The sequence below is a fragment of the Macrobrachium rosenbergii genome, chromosome 44 (assembly GCF_040412425.1).
Source record: "Macrobrachium rosenbergii isolate ZJJX-2024 chromosome 44, ASM4041242v1, whole genome shotgun sequence".
Classification (NCBI taxonomy): Eukaryota; Metazoa; Arthropoda; class Malacostraca; order Decapoda; family Palaemonidae; genus Macrobrachium; species Macrobrachium rosenbergii.
In genome coordinates this window covers 40,434,501-40,442,684 of record NC_089784.1, presented here as the reverse complement: position 1 = coordinate 40,442,684, position 8,184 = coordinate 40,434,501, and the positions used below count along the sequence as shown (strand labels likewise).

The following is an 8,184-nucleotide window of genomic DNA, read 5'->3' as shown; positions in this document are numbered from 1 at the left end:
ACAATCCCACTCTCAACATTCTAAAGAGTCGGCTTTAGCGACTTCTTGCTAAATATAATATATATATATATATGTATATGTATGTATGTATGTATATATTATAAATATACATGTATATATATACATATATATATATATATATATATGTATATATATATATATATATATATATATATATATATATATATATATATATATATATATATATATATATATATATATATATATATATATATATATATATATATATATATATATATATATATATATATATATATATATATATATATATAAAGTATGTGTGTGAGCATGCATGTGTGTGTTCTTTTTAGGATATGTTACTGAATATTCAACGACCTCACAGGTAGCAGCTCAAATCCAATAGCTTATTTCAGTCCAAATCACCGGGAGAAAACAAAAGCAGTTCTTAAATGGCCAACACAGACCTACGTTTTTCAGAGGTCAACAATGGACCATGCTGGTCATTTGTAGCTATGGCTTTCACTATGTTGTTCAGCAAATACCCCTTTTAGCAAGCGGATTTATAGTTTCTGTATAATTAATATTCCTTTTTTAGGAAGGTTCGCGTGATTTTAAATCTAATTCCGTCAAACATGGACCTTTTAGGAACCGCATTTCACTTGAGTCGCTTTCGGCCATCATCCTTTCAGTATTCATACTGATTGTCTGCAAAACAGTCGTGATGAACAGCATAAAACTATTATTCTTTTCACACTGAGCTGTATTTGATGTTAGTGATAGCTATAAAATGAAAAAAAAAATAAAACTTAAAATGACAAATTCTTGAGCTTACAAAATATGCAGGAATTATCGTAAGCCTCCCAGGTTCTCACGTTTGACATTAAATTCCTATTGTCCTCGTCTCTCTGGGCTGCTGGGACATCTGTACAAAAATGTACCCATCAGAGGTTATACAGCAAAGCCATCTGTGACAAGGCAAACCATTTCTAAGCAAGTAAACAGCCACAGGTATCTGCGTCAAAATTTGCAGTCACCAAGCTGCCCCTGAGCCCGGCCACGAGTAAAGAACCTTAACAAAGTATGGTGCAAATAGGGCCATGTAGTCAGTGGTCACTAGTTGACTAATCACGTTCGAAACGTTGACTCCTGGTAGGGCCAAGCTCTCCCAAATCTGCGGATCAGAAGTAACTAGTATGAGTGAGGAAACCACTTAACATAGTAGACTGAGTGACAGCTACACCCTTACTACCATGTGTGAGTTCAAACGCCTCTATGGAAAGATTGTTCCTCACTTATCAAATTCTGATCTGCATCCAAGGTATGTGTCGTGATAATATGAGCATACTTATTGCAACATACCTATATATATATATATATATATATATATATATATATATATATATATATATATATATATATATATATATATATATATATATATATACTGTATATACATGTATATACAGTATAAATATATATATAAATATATATATATATATATATATATATATATATATATATTTATACTGTATATACATGTATATACAGTATATATATATATATATATATATATATATATATATATATATATATATATATATATATTTATATATATATATATATATATATATATATATATATATATATATGTATATATATATATATATATTATATATATATATACTGTATATATGCGTGTATATATATATTATATATATATATATACTGTATATATGCGTGTGTGTGTGTATATGTTATACCCCTAACAGATCCAAACATTCCTTTTAGAAATGCTACGTAACGTGCCTTGCAGTCTATCTTAGAGACGTGGTACCCCCTCTCTCACTCACTCCCCTCCCCCGGACTCAGCCCACATATTCCCCCTATCAGCACTCATCTCTCTCTCTCACACAGCACACAGATTTCTCTCTCTGGAACATATTCCTCAAAAAAAATGGATATTCTAAGGAAACACAATCTTTCCTACATAAATAGATTTATTAACAAACAAAACCCTACAAGTAAAGAATTAACAAAGAAAAGATTAAAAATGCATAATAAATGAATTATCAAGTCAAAATAGTCTAACTCGAGATTTAATCTTACTCTGACTAAAAAGTCTTACTATGACTGAAAACCTTTACTATGGCTAAAAGCCTTTACACCCAAAACTCCCACACACTCCATCTTAGACATTATAGGTCTAGTCTTAAAGTCAACCACATGAGAAATAACCACATTGCAAAGATTGCAGTGTCCTTTTCTCTATAACCACAGCAATTCCACAGACATCTGTCGAAGAATTAAACAAATCGTAATCTCCCACAAATATACAAGTGCAAAACATAATAATGAAAAGTTTAAAATGCATGGTTAATAAACGTTAAACAAAACACAATAAAATAGAATATTAAAGTGACATAAATGGTTATGTCCAACTCTCCCCACAAATTCATAAGTGTCTTGGATATGGTAAAATTCACAAGTTCACAGTCTACACAGAAAAAAAGAGAAGTCTGAACTTTACCTTAATTGCCAGTTTCTAAGAGATTGGAAACACACAAAGCTACGTCTGGACGATATCGCTCTTGCTTCGCTAATAATTGATCAGACTTACTTTTGGGCAGAATTAGACACACAATCTATATTTTCTAATGCACGAACTTACGTACTCGCATACCAGCTCGGTCGGCTGCCTCACAAATCAGAGCCAATATTGTGTGTTCATCCAGCCAAAACAGCTGGAGTAATCAAACTATTTGCTGGCTGCAATGGTTTTGCAACTGTGCGATCGTCCAAAGTACCACCTTGAAGCATCTCTTTCGTTTCATCACACTATGACTGAATATACACAGTAATTCTAAAATCAAACACATTACCCCATATATATATATATTTAAAAAAAAATATATATATATATATATATATATATATATATATATATATATATATATATATATATATATATATATATATATATAAAATTACCGTGAGTCATATATGTACTGTATGTCGCACACATGCACGCAGTTTTTTCGTATTGACTAAATTCATCCTTCCCGTTGAGGAATATTATACTTCACGTCAGCTGCTTTCGGGAATTGTGACGTAATGATACGGCTTTCTTTCAGTAATTTGAGCGTGCGGTACGAAAAATTCTCGGGGCAAGATGTGTCAGTCATTAGTATCGACAGTGGCATCGATTTTATATTTTTCTGATGCTTGACTATTATGGATAATTCACTCCTCCGTCGCACTCGGCCTCTCTCTTAACTGCACTCTTCGTGCCACCTCCAAAGGTGACTTATCAAGGAACTGGATCAGACTTTTCATCGCCAATCACTCACTAAGTTGACTGGAGTCAAACTTAAACACATTGCCGCTCACACCAAACTCCTTGGGCCTATTGAATTTTTTTTTTTTTCTTCTTTTCTCAAGGCAATTTGGTAAACCTTAAACTGAATGCTCGATACGGGCTCCTGGTGCCTTCGAGTTTCTACCTTCTTTAGTTGGTACATTATGAAAGAAACCCTTTTTCTATTCAATATATATTCCAATGAAATCGTTCAAAATGTGTGTGTAATATAACCAGATACACTGTGTACACACACTGCCAACTTCATCTGAATTTGTGCTCTAATATTTTTATGAACATTTGAAAGATCGAAATACAGTGCGTGTCTCTTTTCTTTTGTTATTATGTTTAGTTCTAGTTACATGTGAAATGTGATTTATATGATCTTTTAGTATTTGTCCTTTAGCAAAACTTTGACAAACATTGCATCAAAAATGTAAACATCACTTGTCATGTTTAAACAACAAATTATGTAACGAAAACAGTAGTGAATGTCCTTTGAAGTACAATAACTTAAAGTGATAATCAGTATTCATATTTTGTTAACATAATGATTTTCAGAATTCAGCTAACTCATTCACTACAGATTAAACCTTAGCTCAAGAAATAAAAAACTGAGCTTTATTTAGCCTACTACTTACATATAATGGAAAAATTAAAGTAAAAAAATAATTCAACTTACCAACAAATAGAGAGAGAGAGAGAGAGAGAGAGAGAGAAAAGAGAGTTGAGTGATATGGGGGTAATGATGATAACATTTAAGATGATGTCCCAAGAAATGGCTAACATGAAAGGAAAGGTGCAGAAGAAGTAGAAAAAAACGGGAAACAGGACAGTTTGATGTTTGCATCAGTGAGGGCAGTTCTATGGAGATTTTGTTTAAGTAAGGGTTCAGTCTTTTCATAAACAAACGCGAAAGAGAAAAAATAGTGAAATTAATTGAATTCGTGTCTCATGGCAAGGAATGAGATGCAAATGTTGATTGGTGCAATGATAAACAAATAAAAAAATGCACCGAAGTTTCTTCGGCGCAGTGGAGTTTTCTGTACAGCATATAATCAAGGCCACCGAAAATAGATTTATCTTTCGGTGGTCTCGGTTTAATGCTGTATGAGCCGCTGCCCATGAAACTCTCACCGGCCGTGGTGGCCTGTGTTGTCGCGTTGCCAGAAGTACGATCATGGTTAATTTTAACCTTGAATAAAATAAAAACCACTGAGGGTAGAGAGCTGCAGTTTGGTACGTTTGATGGTTGGAGGGTGGATAATCAACATACCAATTTGCAGCCCTCTAGCCTCAGTAGTTTTTTAAGATCTGAGGGCGGACAGAAAAAAGTGCGGACGGACAGACAAAGCCGGCACAATAGATGGAGGTAGACGTATAGTGTCATTAGGATGAGTGAAAAGTGAAAATGGAAAGTTCTTTTTAATCTATACAGAAGAAGAGTGTTTTTTAAGTTGAAGGTATTTAATGTGGAGGAAGTGAAAGTAGTTCACAATGGAGGGTCATACACCTGTGATACAGGAGACATAGGCCAAGAATGAGAGAATAATGATAGAAGTGAATTGTGGAGTAGAGGAATGAAGAGCGGATATAAGACTCGAGTAATTGGAAGACGATTTTTAGAAGAAATGGCCTTCATTTTGTGAAAGCGAATCTCTGACGCAATGTATGTTAATGTAAGAAAGTCTGCTCTTTCCTTGTATGATGTCTTGGAAGTTTTTCGCACGACGTGTCTTCTTTGATTTCACAGTATGGGATTGAATTTTGCTGTGATAACCACCTTATTGTCGTCTGGAATCACCCACTGTCTATTAACGAGCTTGTTCCTGTAGAAGAAATGAGGTTTATTGTGAATGCTAACTTCTATCTACTTCTATATTTGCCTGTTTACGGGGTTTTCAGCTAAATGTCCTCGCAACCAAATCACTATAACTACGTTATTAGGGAGTACTATAAAACTAAGGGAAAATTCGTTTTGTGCGAATTTACTAGTCACTAAAACAGTTTTGAAGTGAACAGCAAAATTTATACCCTACTTATGATTTTACAGTAACATCCCTTGTCTTCAAAACTGTGTATTCTCTCTCTCTCTCTCTCTCTCTCTCTCTCTCTCTCTCTCTCTCTCTCTCTCTCTCTCTCTGAATAACAAGTGAATTATACAGAATGATTCTGTCTCCAAATTAATTCTTTGTGAATTTTTGATTTTCTGTTAAGAAACATCACATATAACATTCTCAAGAAATAAACCATTGGTTTTATCCATCATGAAAACTGCCTATTTGAAACTCACTTCTGAACAAGCTGGTTCTAGGCCCAGACTTATAAGTCAGATTACAAATTCCAGCGACACTAGATCTATTGTTTCGTGAGTGCTAGTTTGGGTGTTTATTCCTTTTAAAAAGAACAGTGAATTAAGTGTTCCAAAGCCGTAAAAGATGTGGTAATACAGGAGAGGGTCGATAGAGCAAGTCGCAACTCTAGGGACCGTTCCGAACCTGGGACCAAGATTCCTTCTTTACACAAACTCGGAAAAGGGCCAGTGACGAGAGAGACTGGTACGTACCTAGCTGGACTATGACTAGTCTAAACATGTATTGATTATAGTACCGTAGACAGTTGGTGTTACGTTGAGAAAACAAATCTGTTGATATATTTTGTCAAGTATGGTTGGCCATGTCCTTGATAACAGGTTCTTACTTATGCCTCTAAAGAGATATATTCCAACTATTTGGAATATTTTGCCTCTGACCAAATCTCCTAAGGTCTTTTGCAAGTTTCTTAGCCCTGATTATATGGATGAGATTGCTTACCCATGCCGTGCCCACGCACATAGTCATGGAAGGTTTAAGTGTCAATGTCGTCTGGCTTTCCTTAGTAGTAACCCACACAAGGAATGACTAGAAAATGAATTCTGCTTTGCTCTCAGAATTTGCTCTTAGATAACAGTCCAGAACACCGACTTAAAATTTGTAATGAATGTTTGGATACACACCTAAATACTTTATAGATTTCTAAATGAGTTTTAATGATCTCTCCAAAGTTAACCGGTTCTATATCCCCTAATTAGTTTTTTTGTGATATAAATGATATCTCTGAGAATTTTATATCTTTTGCTTTAATTTTGTCCTTTGCTATAACTAACTTAGTATTTGACAGATATTACCATTAGAAAATCAGGCTTGACAAACTTTCAGGAAGGTATTCTGTCTAAAAGCAAGAGCACTCAAATCCAGTCCCCACACACTAGTCGTATCCACTCTGCTTACAGGATCTGCTAAGCATAAAAACAATCGTTTCTTTTTCGGGCCCAAGAAAAGCGAAACGAGGCGCTTCGGAGTCTACCTTTTCTCTTTAATGCAAAGCAATCGACGTTAATGGATTCATTTCTTAGCTCTGCTTGGCTGTTCATTCATCATCTCCCTCCTTCGCCTCTTTTTCTTGGCAACAAAGATTTGCTTACACTTAATGGCGTATCGGCTTCCAATAAATGCTCACCATCTATCTCTTATCACACTTACACACACACACACAGCGGTCCATCTTCCAAGTTTCATGGAATGTTTTACAAATTATGAGATGTAAATTCCTAAGTTTCTCTTTCTGTATAAATATACAGTATATTATATAAATGTATATATTTGTATATATATATATATATATATATATATATATATATATATATATATATATATATATATATATAAAATATATACATTTATATAATATATATATATATATAATATAATATATATTCATTCAGTCTCTCATTATAAAATATGAATGCCTTAATGGTACCCCGGTCATTATTCATATCACACCTGTAACAAGCAACCCCCCATCACCTTGACAGGCCGCTTCCAAACGCGCTGTCACCTGTAGACAAAGAGACCTAGACTGAGGAAAAATGAAAGGAATTAGGGCAAAAGAGGGGAAGGATGAAAGAGGCTGTTCAGATGAAAGCTTTCCTGAAAGGGAGAAGCGAGAAATAGAACAGGAATTCAATTATAGTCTCTCTTTCTCTCTCTCTCCCTATCTCTCTCTCTAGAGATAAAAATAGAACTGGAATTCAATTGTGTTCTCTCTCTCCATGTAAAAGTAAACCAAGAATTCAGATATTTGCACTCTTCCTCTCTTTTTCTCTCTTTCTAAAAATCAAAGCAACAAAATTTCACTTATGCGTTCTGTCTCTCTCTCAAAAATGACATAAAACTATAAAATTATGGGTGGCTCTCTCCCTAGGAATTGAAATAAAGACAAAACTAAGTTTTAGTCTCTCTCCCTCTCTCTCACATACACAGACACATACACACACGCAGGAACATCCCTAGAAGAGGTATTAATTAAGGGCACTGGCTGTGAGTAATTGTATATTGCATCAAACGAACCTCTTGAATGTGACTCCTTGTATCATTCCCTGGAGGCTGAGAGAAGCAAGTCCGCAAGGGGGCTAGTTGTGTACAAGCACTGGCGAGCATGCTTCCTGGTAAACTGTCACATGTCACGCGGTGTGCCGCGGTTATTCTTCTGACAAGGAGAGGGGAAAGGGAGACATGACTAGCATAAATCAAATGGAAACTTTGTGATCATCTTTCATTTTTCAGAGGAGCAAAGAATTTTTATCCATAGATTTTGAGGAAATCAAGAAATTATGACTAGATTTTTAGTAAATTGATAAAAAGTCGTGAATCATTCTTATGTAAATTAATTCATTTATGGGCAAAATTTCATATTCCAGAAAATTATTATGACTGAGTTCTCAGAAAATCAAGAGTAGATGTAAAAGTAAAAGAATAACACGGAGATGTTTTCATAAAATTAAACAATTTTTAGTCACCATTTTTTCA

The 8,184-nt window shown here is 34.3% G+C and overlaps 1 protein-coding gene across 1 annotated transcript in view; it reads left to right on the top strand.

Annotated features, from left to right (window-relative positions):
* The window catches only part of LOC136829608 (uncharacterized), a 576,969-nt gene that overhangs the window by 396,348 nt on the left and 172,437 nt on the right, over window positions 1–8,184 (top strand).